Below are 23,123 nucleotides of genomic sequence, written 5' to 3'. Positions count from 1 at the left end.
ATGACACCACAATAACTCATTTCAAAACAATTCCCATCTGTAATGTGACCTATAGCCTGTACAATTCAGTTGAAAACATAACAATCTGGTCTGTGAAAACATATGGAAATAATGCTCAGTACAATAAGCCAGTTCAATGAGTGTGCACAGCCTTAAACTGATATTTTGTGTATGCACCTCTTGAAATGTTTACAGCATTCATCCATCTTGGTCTGGACTCTAACATCATGGCACATCTTCACTTGGCAATAGTTGCTCACCTTCCTAGGAACACCTTTTGTTTGTATTTCAATGGAATTGTACAGGTTAGGGTCACATTCAAGATGGCAAACATTATGAAATGATGTTCTGTGTTCTGATTGTCATACAGCACACAAATCTGTTGTGATATCCACTGTATATAGGTATTGATATAGCTGGTAGTGGTAGGAATGGACAGAGGGTCACAACACAGGTGGACACTTCTCTGATTAATACCTGATAATCATGCCTACTCTAGTACCCATATCAGTGTCAGGGCAATGCAACAACCAGTAGCAGTACACATTTATGTCTGTTGTATGCACTGACACTATTACACACATGTGCAACATGCACAACCTATGTAACTGCACTTTCACACTGGTGTATGTTTGTCACTGCTGTTACATCCCTGTAGTGCCTGATATATTTGCAAATACATGTGTAATTACCCATAGCATATGTCCTAATTCAATTACTTGGGCTACGTCAGTAAATATATGTTAGAGCACACAAGAGGGTGTTACTACAGCAACTGTGTTAGCTTACCTATGCCACTACTTCAGATACATCCCCATTTTCATGGCTTCCACCAACCACTTTGTCAGCATTGTTCCAGATTCATTGTAGAATGGGGTTCTAAGCATACCTGTCAACTGGCTGGATTGTTTCAGATTGTCCAGGTTTATTGCTCATATTTCTGGTCTGTTTTACAAATTATTATAATTTCTCTGGTAAATCACTGTAATGATATGACTCTTGTCAGAAAATGAGGACATACATTTAATTTACCTACCTCACATCCATCAGAATATGTATGCTGACACAAACTGTGTCACTCTGTCACTCTGTAATCTCTTAATCCCAAAAAAACAAACTAATTCTTTTCAGCCCTGGCAGAGCTCCTCCCCTATATAATAATTTCACCATTAACTCCAAAAAACATTCAAATCAGTCCAGCCACACACACTAAACTACTAGTCGTGGAAATAGACAATAACCTGAGGTTCGCCATCCACATAGCACAAACCATAAAGAAAGTTAATAAAAAAGTTGGTCTCCTCTACAGGAAAAAACAGTTTATGACAAAATGCACCAGAGTAACCATCACAAGGAATCATCTTCTATCCACCCTCCTCTATGCCTCTTCCATCTTGACCAATCTCCACCAAACTGACCTAAATAAAATGGAATCTTGCTACAACAAGACTGCCAAGTTTGCTACTGAAGCCTCATATAGGTCCCACCACTGTCTATCTCTTAAGTAACTCAACTGCTTGAGTTGCCTCAAATACTTCTGCTCACTCATTTCTCTATAGCACACAAACTCTACCCCCTTCCTGAGATAACCCAGCACGTCAGCACCTAATTCAGCCCCACATTCCTTCTAGAGCCCTAAGATCTAGTAACCAGAACCTCATAACTGTCATTAAACATAAACACGAAGCTGATAAGTCCCTCTTTGCCAACACCATTGCCAAAACCTGGAACACGCTACCAAGCCAAATAACTTCTACCACCTCCTTTAGTCAATTCAAAAAACTCCTGAAAACCCACTATCAAAGTAACTGGCTATGCTCATGCCACTCACCAGGCTAATCCATACAAAGAGAATTTATCAGGGTACAGCTATGTATAAACAGTTTTTCCCCTGAAAGCTTCCAAACCCGTGTACATTTACCTTACAAAACTTATAACTGCAAAAGAAAAAAAAATGTACCTCTGATTGTCTACTGTAAGAAATGTTAATCACTAGCATGATGTCCTGTTGTGTGTATATACGCTATATGTATGTTTGTTAATCACTAGCATGTTGTCCTGATGTGTATATGTGCCATATGTATGTATGTTCTACTTCTTTTTACTCTCATGTAATGTATTGTAATGTGGAGCTTTTCTCCCCAGGCCTCTGCTGAAAATGGACTTGTGTCCAGTTGGACTTTCCTAGAAAACAAATGTAAAATAAAAAAATAAAATAAATAATTACTGTTGAATCACTGTGCTGCATGATATGTTTCAAAAAACATCAGACATATCTACAGATCAGATGGCTTAGTGGAAAATTGCTGTGGCTATGGTGTGCACGGTCCTGGGTATAAGACTTGCAAGGGCTGATTATTTTGTCGCTGGGCAGAACAAGGGCTGTTGGTGATTAAAGCACTTTTAAGCAGTTGTACATGGGCTTGCATGATGGTAAGCAATGCTAAAATTGGGTTGGCTATGTTGACAGATGGTTAGCCTTAAAAGTGCTTAATCTGTGTAGGCATCACTTAGTACCGCACAAACAGGCTTACTCCCGTTTACTACTGCTTACTCTCACTTACCCCCATGCTAATTTCTTTAAAAGAAAAGAAAAAAGGGGTGATAGGAAAGTGGTGAAAAAGGTGGCATGAAGAGGGTAAAACAATATGAAAGATAGCTAGGGATGTGCAGGATGGATGTAGATAAGGTCCATAGCTGTCCATTTCTTCTACAGGAACAGCTGTGCATATATACTGAATTTCGAGGTAAATTTGGACACTCAAACCCCTGACAGAGAGGGTTGAGGACAACAATAATGTATTGTAAAGCCATTTAGACAAGATTCCATGTGTCCAGTGGACACGTGTGCGAAATAGACAGCTATGTATGAGGCAACATTTTTTTTTGGAACAGATTGCCCTTTTTTTTTAAGGTGAGAATGGGATGTTGAGGAAGGACAGTAGGTATATTTAGGGAGGTAGGTTGGGTAGGAAGACTGACAAGGCAGACAAGAATGCATTACAGTGGTGGTATATAACAGATGTGGGCGATAAACGCCTTGTACAGGGAGGGGGTTTGGCAATCAAAAGTCCACGATCCCCCAAATGGATACAGTGGGGCTGAGGTCCCCACCCATGAGCAGTCACCACTGCACCTTCATGGCCCTGAAGTTGGCTGTGCTGGGGGCTGAGCAGGAGGGGCAGACTCTCTAATTGCACCACATGGCCCTCAAGCTGGTGTAGCAGATCTTCCAATTCCTTGGAATGCTCGCTACACACCAGACCCCGGATCTGGCTTCAGGTGACAGGATCCTGTCTGTGCCCGTGCCTGGGTGGGACGAGTCCCATCCCCTGAGGCAGTTCCACCCAAAGGTGGTGCAGGACCAGCAGACAAGGCGGTGCCGGGATGGGTCACAGACATGCTGGGGCCTGGTGCCATGGCCAGATGAGGCAGGAGAGGAGGATCCACCGGGATCGGCCTTCTCAGATGTGCTATGATGTTGCAGTTTTAGAACATATGTTGGTTAGTAGTGGTAAACACATTCCAGGATTAGTTATAACAGCATGCATGTGTATTCCCATTAACCCAAAACAACAGATTTGGAACATTTGCATAGCAAACAGAACACATGCAAATATGGAACCACAGTGGCCATTACACCAGCAAGCAGGTTGCATTGATAGCAACAGGCCACCAATGACAGTATTTAAACAGGGAACATTATTTGGAATGCATTTCAACATTTGTAGAACAACAAGACATGTGTCCCAACAGTAAGTTTGGTGGAAAACATACCCATTCATTTATGTGTTTAGATTACTGGTGAAGATAAGGTGGGGTAGAGAGAGAGAGATGTCAGTTAACAAATGTAAATTGTTGCAGTGGTTACAGCTTTAATGATCATTGCTCTACTCATTACTCTGCATGTATTATTACAACAGCTATGGCCTTGGGTTGGGCAGTGGTATGTTTGTACACAGTATAATTACAACGTTCTTATAGCTACTTTATACTTTCTCTTACCTGGAAGACCTGCGGAGAGAATGTTTGTTAATACTACATGACTGTTTCTACCCATATTCACATAGTCAGGGTTACATATGTGCACTCATACTGTGTGTGTGTGTGTGTGTGTGTGTGTGTGTGTGTGTGTGTGTGTGTGTGCGTGCGTGCGTGTGTGTGTGTGTGTGTGTGTGTGTGTGTGTGTGTGTGTACACTACTGACATACTCTGCCTTGATTTCTGTCAGTCACCCAGGTTGTTGGTAGCAGGGACCAGTAGCTATGACAGCATGACACTTGAATATTTCTTGGGGGAGACCATTTGGTGTATGTACTTATCTTGCTGTTATTTGCAGCCTTGGTGTTGGATTGTGGGTGATGGACACACTATTACTACAGGCTTCTTATAGCTACTTTATACCTTCTTTCACCGGGAAGATCTGTGGAGGGAATTTATGTTGACACTAACTTACTGTTTCTACACATATTCACAAAATCCTTGCTGAAATTATGCATACACCTTACTACCACTCCCAGGATTCGTACTGTGGCTGTTTCTGCTAAAAATACAATGAGTTTGTGTTTCATCAGAACAAGTTATTGATAAACTGCTGTCTCCTTTTTAAATGTCTTCTGTCTAATTCTCTCTTGGTTGTACAATCTGACCTTGTGATTACAACATTCTTCTATATACATTCCTATACATACCTTTTGACATAGCACAGTGTGGAAAACAATGATTAACACAACATTACTATTCTGATATCAGATCTTGGTGCATGAAACTTTCCAGTCATACAATACCAGAGAAAACACAACCAGTCTGGGGTTTTCACTTTTATTGACATGTAATTACACTTTTATTGATATATAACCTGCATGTCACTATTACTCTCCTACTGGCTTCTTCAGTCAGTAAAAACCATACCCGTTTTTAAATACTGCAAGGTGACATTCTATTACGTTTTATTTATTTGCCCTACATAATACCAGCTAGATTGTTACTCATCAGCCTCGTGATGCAGCCTTAGCAGCCTGCTGGTGTGGGCTTTCAAGTTCACAGCCCTCTCATCTGCAGCTGTACAGGAGATAAGTAAAAACATTTATGCGTACCTATCCATTACATACACAGTCTGGACTTTTGAGTACACTTATTTTGATTAATACTTACACATGGCTGGAGCATTCCCCGCTCAGGCATCTTGGACCCACTGGTCCAAAAGATCCCTCTTCCTCCACTTCAAGTTCACAAAGTGGTGCCGGACTTGCTCACCAGTCCGAGGGATGCAAGTGGCAGTGGTGAGATCTCAGGCAAGTTGGCCCCAGCCCTCCACTTTGTATTGGGAGCTCTGGTACTGGTGCTGCAGCAGTTGCCCTTCATTATCTTTAATGAGGAGACCGACCATGACTCTGGAATCCTGAATGCTCTAGTACTGCACCGGAAAGCTCACACCTTCCTACAGTGAGGAGCTACAACTGGTTATGAGCTTTATTCCCACCTGCGTGGTTTAAATAGGGCTAATTTCCTGCCCTTTACCATGATTGGACAGTTTTGAAACTGCTGAGCTAAGCTAAGTTAAGCACCGGGCAACCCCGCTTAGTAAAGATAACCATTGCTTAAAGGGGTAGATGCTAAGCCCTGTTTACCAGTGTGCAAATCCACTTAGCTATGCTAAATCTTGCTTAAACTTTAAATTTCAGTGACACCTCACATTTGGGGCTACTACACTACCTTGGTTAGAATATACATAATAATATTCACTACCTATTTATGAAAAATACATTTTACTTGTGTTTCACATATGAAAATGTACGGACCACTGGGGGGGGCTCAAACTGTGACTGACCTTCTAACCACTGCACTATCCCAGTTTTGCTGTTAGCATTGTGTATATTTCTGTTTAGCTTCTTTTGATGTTTAACCTCTGCTATGCATAGCTGTATGACGGGCACACCTGCTCTGCTATCGTTAAACTTTATTGGTTTAATAAAAAAAAGATTTTGAGGATTTAAAAGGAATTTAACTTTTTCTCACTTTAGGAGTATGCCTGTCATAATGGGGGAACAAGGGCACAACACTGGGTACAAGGGCACAACACTGGGAACAATTTTAGAACTTAAAAAGTGCACAGGATAATAGGTTTTGTGTTAGCATGTATTTTGGCAGTGTATGGGAACTCAGGCATGTTAGTGTTGTGTTTATTTTAATTTTTTTATTTACTATTTGTTGACGTGTAAGTCCAAAAAGGATGGGGAGCCTGTTTTCAGCAGAGGCCCAGGTGACACACTCCAAATGCTTGTCTGTGGCATGCATTCTGTGGATATAATGCACAACTGTGCATTATATCTGCAGACAACTGTGTTTTTACTTTTAAATGTGCCATAACAGCACTTTCCGAGTGAAGGGGGCATGTTACATGTGCAGACACTACTGTAACACGCCCCCTCTAGTCTTTCACGGATCGTGTCTATGTAGATGTTATAACAGCGTGCCTTCATGAATATGTCCAGACGGATTTACAAAACTGTTATCCATTCTCTTCAACAATAGTTTATTCTTGCATGGAACTTTACTGAATCCCAGGGTAAGCTTTCCTCTTGTCACCAAAGCAATGGATGAAGGTAAAACAGTTCACACCACATTACCTTGACCTGGCCAAGCCTTTTGACACAGTCCCCTACTCAGGTGTAGTACAAAAGAAGAATAATGTAGAAGTAAACACTTAGATCACTAGCTAGATTATCAACTTGTTCACAGGATGCAGGAGATCAGAATAGGGGAAGAGACCAGTCACCATTGGAGTCTCCCAGGGTTCTGTGCTGAGACTTTTTCTGTTTGGCATATACATCTTAAAAGTAAAAGTAAACACCAAAGGGCTTTGGCTGTCTAAGTTTGAGATGACTGCAAGCTAGGAGCAGTAAATGAATCCCCAAATGACTTAACCATCATGCAGGAAGGTTTGTCTGAAACAATAACTGGTGCTAGAATCATGAATTGAAACTAAACTCCAAAAATACATTATTATATCCTTTGGGAAATCATCTACTCTAGGGAACTGCCAAATTGACAATGCCCCCTGAGAACCAACCCAGTTGTTTGGCATTTGGGAACCTGTGTGTACAGTGACCTAACTTTTGACCAACATGTGCCCAGCGTCATAAGAAAGTCTTTATATACTGCACAGATTATAAACAAATTGATTGTGTCTAGATCTAGAGATGCTATTGTCCCCATTTACAAAGCACTCATTAGATCAATCATGTTGTATAATGCCCACTTTGGCATGTATATGTCCAGACCCATGCAACAATTAGAATACCCACAGATATACCTTACTAAAAGGATACAAGTCCTAAACAATAAATCTTGCATGGACCACCTCAAAGATTTATCACTATTCTCAGTATCCTACAGAGGGCTTAGAGGTGACATCTCTGGCATACAAGGCATCATCCAACCTAATACTGATGGACCTACTGAACATCAGCAAGTCAAATGGCATCAGAAATACTCAGTCCAGGTATCTAAACTGAATGTTGTGGAGATATGGATATATATCACAGAGGCTACCACTGTTCTAGAACAGACTATCCGTTCAAGTAAAATAAAGCTCATCTCTGTCCATATTCAAGTGGAACTTGGATCTAAGGATGGGTAATAGAAAATGTACTCTAGGATTACCCCTTGTGCCACTAATGGATAGAGGCAGTTCCTTAAAGTCTGCATCCCTTACATGGGTCCCCTAAAATTATCTATAATATCATTACAGTTATTCTCACTAGGGCTAATATACAATTATCAGCATGGGATAGGTAAGACCAATGAGGAAATGTCAATTCAAGCACCAAAAGGGAAATTGGGAAAGCTTAAAATGTTCTTCAAGTGAACCTATGTTGTGGTAGTAAATAGTTTTTTTAATCACTAAGTGCCCCTCTCAACCTCTGACCCCCAGCCTTCAACAGCTTCTGGCGACTCTGATTGTAGGTCTGGAATAAAACAAATAGAACTGACCCATTCTTCAGAAGCGCTTACATTAGCATTTGTTATATGTTTGTCAGTTATCATGTTAATTTTTCCATTTAATGGTGGGTTGTTTATATATCTGTTGTGTCCTGGTCATATGGCTATAAATATGTTTATAACATATTCTTTTCCATTTGTGTTTCATACTGTAAAGTAGAATTCTCTTAGGAATGATTTTAAGTTGTCTTGAATAATAGTATGGAAGTTTATATTTTTTTTTTGCCCTTTTTCAGATACATTTAAAGGGCACCTTGTTTATTTTCTTGTATTTGTCTCTTCTCTTCTTTTTCTTTTACTGGGATTTGTAGTTCTTCAGATGTTATTTCTGTACTTCATTTGTTGGCTTGCTGTTTTCCATTAGCTTGACATTTTTCTTCAGGTTTTGTGAACTATATGGCTAGTAATATTGTCCTCGTTTATGTGACAATTGTTAATGTTGTACTTCCTGTTGTTCTTGCTTTCTTGCTTATTAAAGGATGATTTTTTTTTTTTATCTCTGGTATGTTTTCAAATATTTCTTGTAGTTCACTATCACTTATTACAGTGAAGTTTAATTTCATGTTTTGCTCCTTTTATTTTCTTTCTTTAGAGTGTGTTAATGGTGGACAGGTTGACAGATGAGATCAGACAGGAGGCCCCGTGGACTATGATGTTTGCAGATGACATTGTGATCTGTAGTGAGAGTAGGAATCAGGTTGAGGAGACTCTGGAGAGGTGGAGATATGCTTCAGAGAGTAGAGGAATGAAGGTCAGCAGGGCTAAGACAGAATATATGTGTGTAAATGAGAGGGAGGGTAGAGGAATGGTGAGGATGCAGGGAGTAGAGTTGGTAAAGGAGGACAAGTTTAAGTACCTTGGATCAACAGTTCAGAGTAATGGTGGAAGAGAGGTGAAGAAGAGAGTACAGGCAGGGTGGAATGGGTGGAGAAGAGTGTCAGGAGTGATTTGTGACAGATGGGTACCAGTAAGAGTGAAAGGGAAGGTCTACAAGAGGGTAATGAGACCAGCTATGTTATATGGGTTGGAGACAGTGGCATTGACAAAAAGGCAGGAGTCAGAGCTGGATGTGGCAGAGTTAAAGATGTTAAGATTTGCACTCGGTGTGACTAGGATGGATAGGATTAGGAATCAGTATATTAGAGGGTCAGCTCATGTTGGACAGTTTGGAGACAAAGCAAGAGAGACGAGATTGCGTTGGTTTGGACATGTGCTGAGGAGGGATGATGGGTACATTGGGAAAAAGATGCTAAGGATGGAGCTGCCGGGTAAGAGGAAAAGAGGAAGGCCTAAGATAAGGTTTATGGACATGGTGAGAGAGGACATGCAGGCGGTTGGTGTGACAGAGCAAGATGCAGAGGACAGGAAGAAATGGAAAGAGATGATCCGCTGTGGCGACCCCTAATGGGAAAAGCCGAAAGAGGATGATGAAGATGAGAGTGTGTTAATGGTGATTATTTTTTGAGTTTACATTATATGTGAAAAAAGAAGGTTCATGCATGCTTCTGTAGTTTATGTGGGGATGTACCAGTTCATTTTTGTGATGTTTTCAGTAATATATAATTGTATTATATAAGAAAAAGAAATCTTTGCTTTTCTAAATAATGACGACATTGTATAAATGGATTTCACAGGTTTTGTAACAGCTTGAGGTTGTTTAACACTGTATTTTGTATTCTAATTTTAATGATTTACCTAGCTTTTATGTCAGTGTGATACCCTTATTTTCTTCTGTTGAAGGGTGTAGTTTTCAGTGGGTATGCAGATTAGAACACTAGATTGTTATGTGCTGCTTTTTCTTTGTTATATGTCTGTCCTTCCATGATGAGGACATAGTTTGTTTGCAGCACAGCACTGTGCATATGAGTATGCCAACATTTGTTTTTAGAACTGTGTTCATTTTTTGTGTATCCTCACTGCATTGTGAGGATACTTCTTTGTGTGAACTTAGTGAATAGTCCAGATACGTGTGCCACTGGCAGTCAGACTCCTGTGTGTTGTTTTAACTTAGAAGTACAATGGGCACACTGATGGGGCTATCCAGTCAGTGTGCTCATTTTTGAATACTAATGAGTCTTTATTCTATAATAATATTCAGTATTTAGCTACACCACTATGCTTGAATTGATTACAGATTTCCTCTTGTACTATATGTTATCTAAGAACATCAACATCTAAGAATGACCAGCAAGCAAACTGCACTGATTTAGTAGAGGAAGATACCTAACATGGCTTAAGGAAAGCCTGCAGGTTTCACTCACTTTGTGTTACTTGTATAAAGCGATGTACTATCCAGTACTGATACGTTTAAGCTTTACTTTAACTGACCTAGAAGTTCTACAGCTGTAGAAAAGGTCATGCATTTAGGATGTGATCAGAGAGATAGACAGTGTGGTGTTGTTGCAGATGGCAGTTGGGGAACTAGGTCATCAGGCTGAAGCTGTGATCATTAAATATTGTGAATCTGAAGATACTGGTTCCGCTGTGTGTCACACATGTGGAATTTTAAAACAGTTTCTGCTGCATATATTATTTTTAAATTGAGCCTCATGTTTTAGCATAACATCATTGACAGGAGTTAATCAACAGTAATTCTGGTAACCTGTAAAGTAGCTGTGTCACAGTATAGTTCACACAAGGAAAACCAGGTACGTCTGGTATTTATTTCTGTAGAATGTACCTAATTTTTCTTGTATTTGGCTGTCTAGTATACATATGCTGATAGGAATGTCTGGCCACTCAATGATACTTCAGCAGCCAGACTTTTTTTTCTGTTGGTATATGCTTGATTTACAATCAGCATGCTAATTGGGCTGTCCAATCAGTGTGCACATTTTTGAATAAGAATGACCAGTTATTGTCTAATACTCTTTGAATCTAAGCAATACCTATAAGCAATTGCTCTTCATGAAAATATTTAAATTTTATGATAACTGTGATGCAGTTCTTTGTCCGGACTGATTTACAAAACTGTTATATGTGTTTTCCTTCTTCTAGAACATACATACTTTTTAAACCTCTAAAACAGGATGAAGTTAGTTTTGTGAAAAGTATAAGCAGGATAAATCCCTTAAGTGTCTGTAATAACTCATGAATTTGTATTTTTAATATTCACCTTCCTTACTAAATCTGTTTTAATGAGTTACTTGCTGTGTTTGTTTAATAAGTAATTGCAGCTGTACATCACATTCCCATGCCATTACACTAGTTTTGGTTACAACCACTTTGGAATATTCTGTTGATGTGCTTCTATAACAGCCCTGAACTCTTCTAGAAGAATAACAGTGTGTAACAAATTCTGGTAGCTGATTTTTTAAATATTTTATTAACAACTTTTTAATAAATAAACTTTTTTAATGTTATTCATGTGTTAACTGGTTATACCCATTGGACACAAATAATCCTTTTTAGTGGTGATTGGAAATTATTGTCTGGTTAATTGATTTGCTCAGAGCCATACAGTAGACAAATAGAGGTGGAAGATATCAAACACTGTACATTTGACAACAGGAAGCAGCTATTTAACAGCTTGGCAATATTGCAAAAATGCAAGAGGGAAAGATAAAAGTGACTCAGTAAAGTACAAAATTTATACAAATATAAAATCAATTGAAAGGTGTATTGCTTTTACTTGTATTTACATTAATAAATAAAGCAATCTAAAACAGTTCAATTTAAACAATAAATAAAGTTGTTGACATGAAATATACGTTTGCAAAGTAATGATTCTTGATTATAAAACATTTTAATTAAATTAATCATTATGAAGCAGTAAGACAATGAACATTCATCCGATGCTTGACTAGACATTTTTAAGTATTTTCTAAAATAGTGTGAAATTAAAAGGCATGCTATGAATTCAAAAGTATAGGAAGATGAATTGTCATAAAGTTACAGAGAACAAGAAATTCAAATTTTCAAAATATTTAAAAATTTGTAACCTACCAAATGCATCTCTTAATTTTGAAAGGTTAGCAAGTAAGCAAGATACCCTCAAGTCAAAATTGACTTGTGCCGACTCTGGGGTTAGGCACTATAGGGTTCCCATGACATATTACAGAAGCAGATTGACAGACATTTCTTCCACACATACTGCTGCAGCCCAGTTCTGCCCCAACCAGGTGAAAGGTTAGAAAAAATAGCAATATACAAGTCCAGTCATCTGTAGTTTGAAGGTCTCATTTCAAAAGTTATCACAAACATTTTGGGAGAATTTGTTTTTTTTTTTTTTTTTTGGGGGGGGGGGTTACAATTGTGCATTTGTAGCTTTACAGTTGAATAACTTCAAATATGGAAGAGAAATTGAAAGAAGAGAGAATAAGTAAAATCTGATGCTTAGAATCATTCAACCAGTTCTCTTCTATCACTTGCAACAGATTGAACCAAAAGGACTTGGATAAAGACCAAATATCTCCAAAGAGTTTATGCCTGCAGGAAATTGAACACCATTTAATAACCCTGAATATAAATAATGTCAACTATTATCCACAATAAATGTGGATGCATAGAATCTGAAAAGAAAGACAATATTACTAAAACCATTCAAACATCCATTATCTCATTATAGTGGAGTGATATTTCCATGTGCTTCTGCAGTTACATACTACTGACACCTCTAGGCATCAAATATCGCTTGTTCATATTTGCATCAATAATTCCAAAACTATGCTGCATACAAGGTATTAAAAGATTTCTTCTTAAGCTTACACAATGGCAGACTCAAAAGTATCGATAGTCTAGTGAAGGTAAAGAAATATTAAATGCTATTCATAAAATGTTTATATAGACATGAATTTCATGGTTTTCTGTTATATTTCAACTACCAAATAAAACAGACAGTACTGCTTAGCCTCATATGAAAGATCTCAACTGGGTGAATAAAATGCTGCTAGCATTATGTGTGTAATGTGAGTGGTTGCTAAGATATTCTAAGTTGTTTATAAATTATTACGAGCTTAATAATTGCTCCCTGGGATTCAACAAACTCCATGTAGGCTTTGCGTGATGTCTACTTGGAGTTTATGTGTTTGCGTGGTGATGCATGGTGAGCAATAGGGCTAATTACATATTTATACTGTGCACTGCATTTAAATGTAAACAAGCATGATTTCATTTTAAGCAACATGGATAACAATCCTGTGTATGTCAGAGCAAACTAGGTTAGTAGGATTCCACAGAATGCCACAATGATTACCAGGGCTTAACATAAAGTAATGTATATGGTCCAAATAGAGTACAGGACAGTGTATGCAGTGCAGAGTATTGTTAAACCTCATTCCAGGCATTTTGTATAAAAGTTGTGCGAATGATGTGTAAGGGTACTTGGACTGTCATTTAAAATAAACAGTCAAGGTATGTGTGTGTATTGAAAAGGCTATGAGTTGCTTGGCATTGGTGCTCTTTGCCCAACTCCACACAAACATAAAGGCCAAAAAATGAAGGGCTTCATTGCTTTTTTGTGGTATTTATATGTGTTGTGTGTGATTCTATTCTTTGGCCAGATAATAGTAGTTAAAATCTCCATTCGGCATTGATGTACACTAGTGGTGTGGTGCACAACCCTATGCACCAACACTGGCATATCCTGGCAGGTAATGAAATCTCCACCTCCACCACTACTCCCAGAGGGTACCAAAGCATCAGCTGCCAAGGCAGTGCTACCTGAGGGTGCAGGTAGTGCAGGGGCAGCAAAGGCAGTGCTGCCAGGCTGGATTCCAGATGTGTTGGGCATTGGTGTTGGAGCCAGAGTAGCAGGGGTAGGCTGACCTACCTCACTGTGATGTGAAGCATTTAGTGATTTGCTACAGATGGATGACATGGAGGCATTTTGATGACATATAAAAGAAAATAAAAAAAGAGTCAAGAGTCGGGGTGAGAGGGAAAAAAGAGATAAAGTAAATACCATCATATGTGACCTATAATGCACTATCACAATTATACAACTACTGTATCTGAAGTATTATATTTAAGTATATGTCTTATCAACTGCAAACTATAGTTACAGATTGCTTAATACAATCCTTGCAATGTGCATATATGCTTAGTCCAAATATACTGATTACAGTTAACAGCACGGCATTTATGCCACTTGTATAGAGTTTAACTTATGTTATATTATGAAGGAAATGCAGTATGGTATAATTGTTGTTCATGGTATTTGAACCTACAACTTCTGACTATAGTCTTACACTTGACTCCTTAAGTTGGTTTGTGCTACAGACTTATGCATGCATACTTGCTTTTACAGTTGCATGCTCACTTTGCTAGTACTGTACAGAATACCAAAAAAGCTATCATTGACTTTTAAACCCACAATAATACTTCTGTTGTGCTGCATACATATTGCATCCCTCAGCCTCTCCAGACATTCAGCATGAGCCTGACATTTCAATTAACTGTGAAAAGCAAAGAAAAGAGCAAAAGAGCATTATGCATATCAGTCTTGCCTATATTTAGCTTTAGATGCATTACAAATTCTATTTATTAGCACACTTACGCAACTGTAAGATGTCACCAGTTTGAAATTCAGTCAACCACTGATTAAGCGTATCCCTCTTGCACCTTTGTAGGTCATTGAAGTGGTGCCTACACTGTTCTCCAGTGAATGGGATGCCATTCACACTGAATACAGCCTGAGTTTAATTATTCCAAGCCTCAGACTTGTACTGGGAGCCAGAATAGTCCTCCTGCAGAAGCCTTTGGCTGTGGTGCTTTACCAGGAATCCAATAAATATCCTAGACTCCTGAACACCCCACCTCTGCTCCCTAAACTGGGCATCTTCACCTCTAATGCCAGACATGTCTAATACCAAATATAGGGCAATGGCACATGATGATTTTCTGCCAGTTCCTGTTATTGCATTTACTGGTAGTCACTTGTCCAGTCAGGATAAAATAGACAAGTCTTTGTGGGTTCTGTTCAAGCAGCTTTATTATGTACAAACACATCAGGATTGAGGCTTAATGACTTTAACTTAGATAAGCTAGCTATTAAGCTCACTCTCTGGTTGCAGTCTCAAAACGGCACAGAAGCTAGCACGTGCTTGCTATTTATATGCACATGTTGATCTTGCAATGCTTCTTGAAGATACAGCACACACACACACACACACACACACACACACACACACACACACACACACACACACACACACACGCTATTCTACATCCTTCCTCTTTGAGAAATCAGTCATGCGATATTGACAACATTAACTAACATACAATCAATACAAATAATTCTTAGCCATGCAATTATGCAGAACTAAATACATATAAATAATTATGTCCAGGTTGCTGTGTATTTCACACTAGGCCTGGAAATATGACCAAATCGTGTGACATAGAAATTAGAATTAGATTTAAAAAAAAACGCAGCCCAGCAGTTCGGGACCCGTAATTAGCAGCTACTTAATCCAACTTGCTCCAACCAAAGTGAAATTACTGGCAATGGCCGAAAGGTCTTTCTTTATTAAAACAAAAATGCTCTAAGCGCTTTCACCCGTATATTATTGGGCTTTTTAAAGGAAAATCACTCAGCAACATTGTGCGCATCTTTAAATAAATTCATATTGATCACATGTTAGAATCAATTAATTAATTAGTGAATAGTCATTACATCTTAAAGAAAACTAGTATATGTATCAAAGTATTGCATTTGATTTCAAATTCTCTATTACTTTCATTAAAGCATCTTTGAAAAAACTAGTTTCTATGTATTCAGACTTGTATAAACTATTAACAACATGAAAGAATAATTCATTAAGTGCTTATTTCATAGTTTGATATATAAAAAAATTCTTTAGATGTTAAAATGTGTAAAAACATGATAATAAATAAAAATTAATATGAAATATAACCTATATGTTATAAATTAAACTTGTATTGAGCTATACTTACATCCGTTAGTTCAATAATTTAATATTACTCATGTTTGTACATTCAGAGTTAAATATACTATAAAATTAAAGCAAGCTAATCTTTCTTGTCGTTAATTAGATAAACAACAATCGCATCTAAAATCTTTCGATGAAAATGTTCACCATATTAATTAATAATTCATGTCCAATCTTAATGTGTGGTAGCCTACAAGATTTTTAGGAAGAAGTGAGAATATTAAAAACATTCTTTTTAGAAAAAGGTTACCCAGATAAATTGTTTGAAGACTTGGCACAGGAAATTAGTCAAAAAAGAGATACATTGTATCCACCCCTGCTAGGAGTAGGTACTGTCAACCAACGACAGAGTAGAAGTGAAAATAAGATACAAAGTCAAAGCAGTTTCATTTACACTTTCAATAAGAATGCTGAAGAAATTGAAGATACTATTTTCAAATACTGGCCTATTCTGAGTTATCATGAGGACTTAAAACCTTTTATTCCAGAAAGACCACACTTTGTTAGAAAAAGAAATAAAAATTTGAAAGAGATCTTTGAAATGAAACATAATTTAGAGAGTAACAAAAATGGAAGAAGAGTAGGGACCTATTCATGTGGTAATTCTAAGCAATGTCACGCTATGATTAACCATCAACAGATTAGAATTCCCTCAAGAAAATTTAACTTTACTGCTAGGAAATACTATAACTGCGCTACAAAAGGGGTAGTATACCTAGGGACATGTTTATCCTGTAACAGTTTTTATATAGGAAAAACTGAACGACATATCAGGAGAAGGGTGTATGAACATTTTAATGATGTAACGAAACAAAAAGAGAGTAATGCTTTCTATAAACACTCCCTGGTTTGTGAAAACATGAACTTGAAGTTTTTTATTTTAGAACAAGTTACACAGGATATTAGAGGTGGTAACTAGGAGACAACCCTAGAATATCGCTAGTTATATTGGCAACTGAAACTAAATTCCACTAAGACACCAGGTTTGAATGACTCTATCAACATCACGAGTGTATTAAAAATGAGAAAAGCAAGGTTATAAATACAGTTTCAGTTTACCACTCCTTTTAAAGCCACAATATAAATGATGTTTTAACTCTACGCACATATTTTTAAATATTAATTGTTTTTATATTTATATTAAGATATTTATTAAGATTGGACATGAATTTTTAATTAATATGGTGAACATTTTCATCAAAAGATTTTAGATGTGATTGTTGTTTATCTAATTAATGACAAGAAAGATTAGCTTGCTTTAATTTTATAGTATATTTAACTCTGAATTTATAAACATGAGTAATATTACATTATTGAACTAATGGATGTAAGTATAGTTCAATACAAGCTTAATTTATAACATATAGGTTATATTTCATATTAACTTTTATTTATTATCACGTTTTTACACATTTTAACATCTAAAGAGTTTTTTTGTATATCAAACTATGAAATAAGCACTTAATGAATTATTCTTTCAAGTTGTTAATAGTTTATACAGGTCTGAATACATAGAAACTAGTTTTATCAAAGCTGCTTTGATGAAAGTAATAGAAAATTTAAAATCAAATGCAATACTTTGATACATATATTAGTTTTTTTAAGATGTAATGACTATTCACTAATTAATTAATTTATTCTAACATGTGATCAATATGAATTTATTTAAAGATGCGCACAATGTTGCTGAGTGATTTTCCTTTAAAAAGCCCTATAATATATGGGTGAAAGCACTTGGAGCATTTTTGTTTAAATAAAGACTGTTTGTTTCAAAGACCTTTCGGCCGTTGCCAGTAATTTCACCTTGGTTGGAACAAGTTGGATTAAGTAGCTGCTAATTACGGGTTTTGAACTGCTGGGCTGTGTTTTTTTCATTCTTGGTTTTTTTGTTTGTTTTTTTATTTCGTGGATTACAGTCTCTCAGCCATGGCAGAAGGAATGGAATTTGGCAGCTTAGCGGAAACGCCTACAGTTCTAAGGGATGACGCCCTCGACACAATGCTAGTTTTGCGAGCAGAGTTTAACCAAATTTTGGACTTGCTTTCCCAACTTTCTAATTCCATCAACGAGTGGAATAAAACTACAGAAAAAGAAAACGATAGAGAGATCCCATGTAACCAAATGCAGTTTTTGGACAAAACTTCCAAAAGTGTGAAATCAGGAACAATTTCTTCTAATAATAACAACAATAACACTTTCATGAATGGGGCAGGTAACAACACTTGCTCGAATTGGCAGTTAGCTCACACTAGAGCTAAAACTCCTAACACCAAATCCTTCAATTTTGAAGCAAAGAACTTTGACTTTGGAACTTGGACTGCTAAACCGTTTTTTTTTTTTTTTTAAAACAGGTACAGTGAACAAAGAACCTGATTCTAACATTGAACATTCACTTAGTGAATTTAAAGATATACTGTACCTATATAAAAATAACCAGTTAGAGATAGATTATTTAAGAGAATGTCTGCATCTACAACGTGTAACCAAAGGCCTTAGATTTTTTTAATTTCCTAATAATGTACAGGCGGGTTCCATGTTATATGATTAATTATGTGAAATATTCAACAAGGCAGGCTTAGAAATGTTAAAGTGTATGATTACTGATTATGAGAAAAAAGCGGACATATTATTGAAAGAATTGAATGTATTGAACAATCGGTTAATTACAGATGATAGACTCACAATTGTTAAAAGAGAGTATGATAAAACATTTGATGTGGTAGACCAGCACTGTTTCAGAGTTCTGAACCATAAAATTAGGAAATTGGATTGGGACTTAATTGAATATAGGGAGGGTAGAGCTTTCCCACTGTTTAATAATAGGAACAAAAACCACATTAACACTGAAAGTGTATTTTTTAATGACAATGAAATCGACATTTAAAGTAACCAAGTGAATACAGGTGCCCAAGTTTTAAGGCGAAGTGAGAGTTTAGTGGAGAAGGACAGAAAGCAATCTGCAAGGGATTTTCAGTACCCCCCTGGGAGGGGGGGGGGGGAAACGGAGATACCAATACAACAAATGGAACTAACTAAAGAATTAAAACTCTCACACACAGTACCTTTAGATTTAGCGACATTAATGGATGAAACTAAGCAAATAGTTTTTAGAAGTAACAACTTCACAATATACAATTTCACTGATATGCAAATGACTTCAGAATTTTTTGAATTATTTTTAAAAGGTTTCCAGTTTGTCCCACTCAAGCCTGTCTTTGTACCAGATAATTTAATTGATTTAAAGTTGTTTATGAGACAAATGAACTTAAATATATTTTTTAAAGGACAAAAAGGTACAGCCACTGTACTTACAAGAAAAAGTACCTTTAACCCACCAATGCATTCCACCTTAAAAGTCTTTGAGGAATTGGTAGAAAAAGACATCAGGGGTATGGAACAACAGAAATACAATAACATCCCGAATAATCTAAGTGACAAAGAAGTTGAATTAATTAATTATTTAAGACAGGAGGGATGTCAAATTATGAAACCTGATAAAGGAGGTGGGACAGTTTTAATGTACAAGACAGACTATGAGGCTTACATACAAAATTTGTTACAAGACACTGACCAATATGAACTAGTATCCAAAAATGCAATAAACATTGCCTACGTCAAAATCAATGATCAATTATTTGACCACCTGTTAAAGAACACGATTAACGAAAAACTTTATAATTATTTATATGTAGATAAACCAAGAATTGCCCAAATTTTCGGCATTCCCAAGACACACAAAGGTTTAGAACCTTTAAAATTCAGACCGATTGTATCGGGAACTGGTAGTATCACTGAACCTTTGGCTAAATTCATAGACATCATCTTAAAATCCTTTGTGTTCAGTGTGAACCACATTTGTAAAGATTCTTGGGATTTTTTGAGAGAATTAGATCAAAACATGTTCTGTTCTCAACTTGTGATGGTCACAGTAGATGTGGTAGATCTTTTCCCTAGTATCCCACATGAAACAGGATTACAATGGTTCAACCAAATTTTAGTAATAGAAACAGTTCAAACAGCTACCATCATCAATTTATTAGTAGAATTTATGGAGATTGTCCTAGAAAATAATTTCATACATTTTACCGGAGAATTTTATCGTCAAAGAAAGGGTGTAGCAATGGCGGCATCCTGTGCATCTTTATATGCAAACATTGTGCTATATTACTGGGAAAAGAAATACATTTTTTCAAGTAAATGGCATAAAGATAGTGCATATTATAGAAGGTTTTTGGATGACATTTGTATTTTCTGGAGGGGTAGTGAGGAGAGTCTTTGTGAATTTTTAAGATACATTAACAATACAACAGCTTTCTTTAAATTCACCTACAATATAGACAAAAATAAATTACACTATTTGGATGTAACTATCATTAAAGATCATGAAAACCATTGTTTTCAATCTAGACTATACAGAAAAAGTTCATTCTCCAACTCCTACCTCCACTACAATAGTGGACATCCAAATTTTCAAAAGAGGGGTATCATTAAAGGTCAATTAATTCGAGCTTCCCAAATGTGTAGTACCCTATGAGATTTTAAGGAAGAAGTGAGAATATTGAAAACATTCTTTTTAGAAAAAGGTTACCCAGATAAATTGTTTGAAGACTTGGCACAGGAAATTAGTCAAAAAAGGGATATATTGTATCCACCCCTGCTAGGAGTAGGTACTGTCAACCAACGACAGAGTAGAAGTGAAAATAAGATACAAAGTCAAAGCAGTTTCATTTACACTTTCAATAAGAACTCTGAAGAAATTGAAGATACTATTTTCAAATACTGGTCCATTCTGAGTTATCATGAGGCCTTAAAACCTTTTATTCCAGAAAGACCACACTTTGTTAGAAAAAGAAATAAAAATTTGAAAGATCTTTGAAATGAAACATAATTTAGAGAGTAACAAAAATAGAAGAAGAGTAGGGACCTATTCATGTGGTAATTGTAAGCAATGTCACACTATGATTAACCAGGAACAGATTAGAATTCCCTCAAGAAAATTTAACTTTACTGCTAGGAAATACTATAACTGCACTACAAAGGGGTAGTATACCTAGGGACATGTTTATCCTGTAACAATTTTTATATAGGAAAATTGAACGACATATCAGGAGAAGGGTGTATGAACATTTTAATGATGCAATGAAACAAAAAGAGAGTAATGCTTTCTATAAACACTCCCTGGTTTGTGAAAACATGAACTTGAAGTTCTTTATTTTAGAACAAGTTACATGGGATATTAGAGGTGGTAACTGGGAGACAACCCTAGAATATCATGAGTTATATTGGCAACTGAAACTAAATTCCACTAAGACACCAGGTGAGGGGGGGGTTGGAAAGGGGGTGGGGTGGGACAGGGGGTGCGAGGTGAGGGTGGGGGGGATTTGATTGATTTGGTTGAGGGTGGGGTTGATTCCCAGGACGTGGGTGGATTGGCGGGCGGATTGGGCGTGAGGGTTGGTTGGTGGGTGTGAGGGTGACTGGGGATTGGTGGGTGGGTGGAATTTGGGTGGAATTGGGTTTGATTATGAAAGATTGGGGTTTGGGTTGATTGGTGAGGGACAGGATGGGACATTAGGGTGTGATTGGGGATTCCATTTGAGGGGTGGTTGGTGGGCGGGGATGGGGGATGGGGTGAGGGTGGCGTGGTGGGGTGAGTGGGGGGGTGGGTGTGGGGGTGGGGGTGGGCAGGGGTTAAGAAAACTAGTATATGTATCAAAGTATTGCATTTGATTTCAAATTCTCTATTACTTTCATTAAAGCATCTTTGAAAAAACTAGTTTCTATGTATTCAGACTTGTATAAACTATTAACAACATGAAAGAATAATTCATTAAGTGCTTATTTCATAGTTTGATATATAAAAAAATTCTTTAGATGTTAAAATGTGTAAAAACATGATAATAAATAAAAATTAATATGAAATATAACCTATATGTTATAAATTAAACTTGTATTGAGCTATACTTACATCCGTTAGTTCAATAATTTAATATTACTCATGTTTGTACATTCAGAGTTAAATATACTATAAAATTAAAGCAAGCTAATCTTTCTTGTCGTTAATTAGATAAACAACAATCGCATCTAAAATCTTTCGATGAAAATGTTCACCATATTAATTAATAATTCATGTCCAATCTTAATGTGTGGTAGCCTACAAGATTTTTAGGAAGAAGTGAGAATATTAAAAACATTCTTTTTAGAAAAAGGTTACCCAGATAAATTGTTTGAAGACTTGGCACAGGAAATTAGTCAAAAGAGATACATTGTATCCACCTGCTAGGAGTAGGTACTGTCAACCAGCGACAGAGTAGAAGTGAAAATAAGATACAAAGTCAAAGCAGTTTCATTTACACTTTCAATAAGAATGCTGAAGAAATTGAAGATACTATTTTCAAATACTGGCCTATTCTGAGTTATCATGAGGACTTAAAACCTTTTATTCCAGAAAGACCACACTTTGTTAGAAAAAGAAATAAAAATTTGAAAGAGATCTTTGAAATGAAACATAATTTAGAGAGTAACAAAAATGGAAGAAGAGTAGGGACCTATTCATGTGGTAATTCTAAGCAATGTCACGCTATGATTAACCATCAACAGATTAGAATTCCCTCAAGAAAATTTAACTTTACTGCTAGGAAATACTATAACTGCGCTACAAAGGGGTAGTATACCTAGGGACATGTTTATCCTGTAACAGTTTTTATATAGGAAAAACTGAACGACATATCAGGAGAAGGGTGTATGAACATTTTAATGATGTAACGAAACAAAAAGAGAGTAATGCTTTCTATAAACACTCCCTGGTTTGTGAAAACATGAACTTGAAGTTTTTTATTTTAGAACAAGTTACACAGGATATTAGAGGTGGTAACTAGGAGACAACCCTAGAATATCGCTAGTTATATTGGCAACTGAAACTAAATTCCACTAAGACACCAGGTTTGAATGACTCTATCAACATCACGAGTGTATTAAAAATGAGAAAAGCAAGGTTATAAATACAGTTTCAGTTTACCACTCCTTTTAAAGCCACAATATAAATGATGTTTTAACTCTACGCACATATTTTTAAATATTAATTGTTTTTATATTTATATTAAGATATTTATTAAGATTGGACATGAATTTTAATTAATATGGTGAACATTTTCATCAAAAGATTTTAGATGTGATTGTTGTTTATCTAATTAATGACAAGAAGATTAGCTTGCTTTAATTTTATAGT

The sequence above is a fragment of the Protopterus annectens genome, chromosome 5.part0 (assembly GCF_019279795.1).
Source record: "Protopterus annectens isolate FY-2018-M chromosome 5.part0, PAN1.0, whole genome shotgun sequence".
In the NCBI taxonomy this organism is placed as follows: Eukaryota; Metazoa; Chordata; order Ceratodontiformes; family Protopteridae; genus Protopterus; species Protopterus annectens.
Note: the sequence above shows the minus strand (reverse complement) of the source record.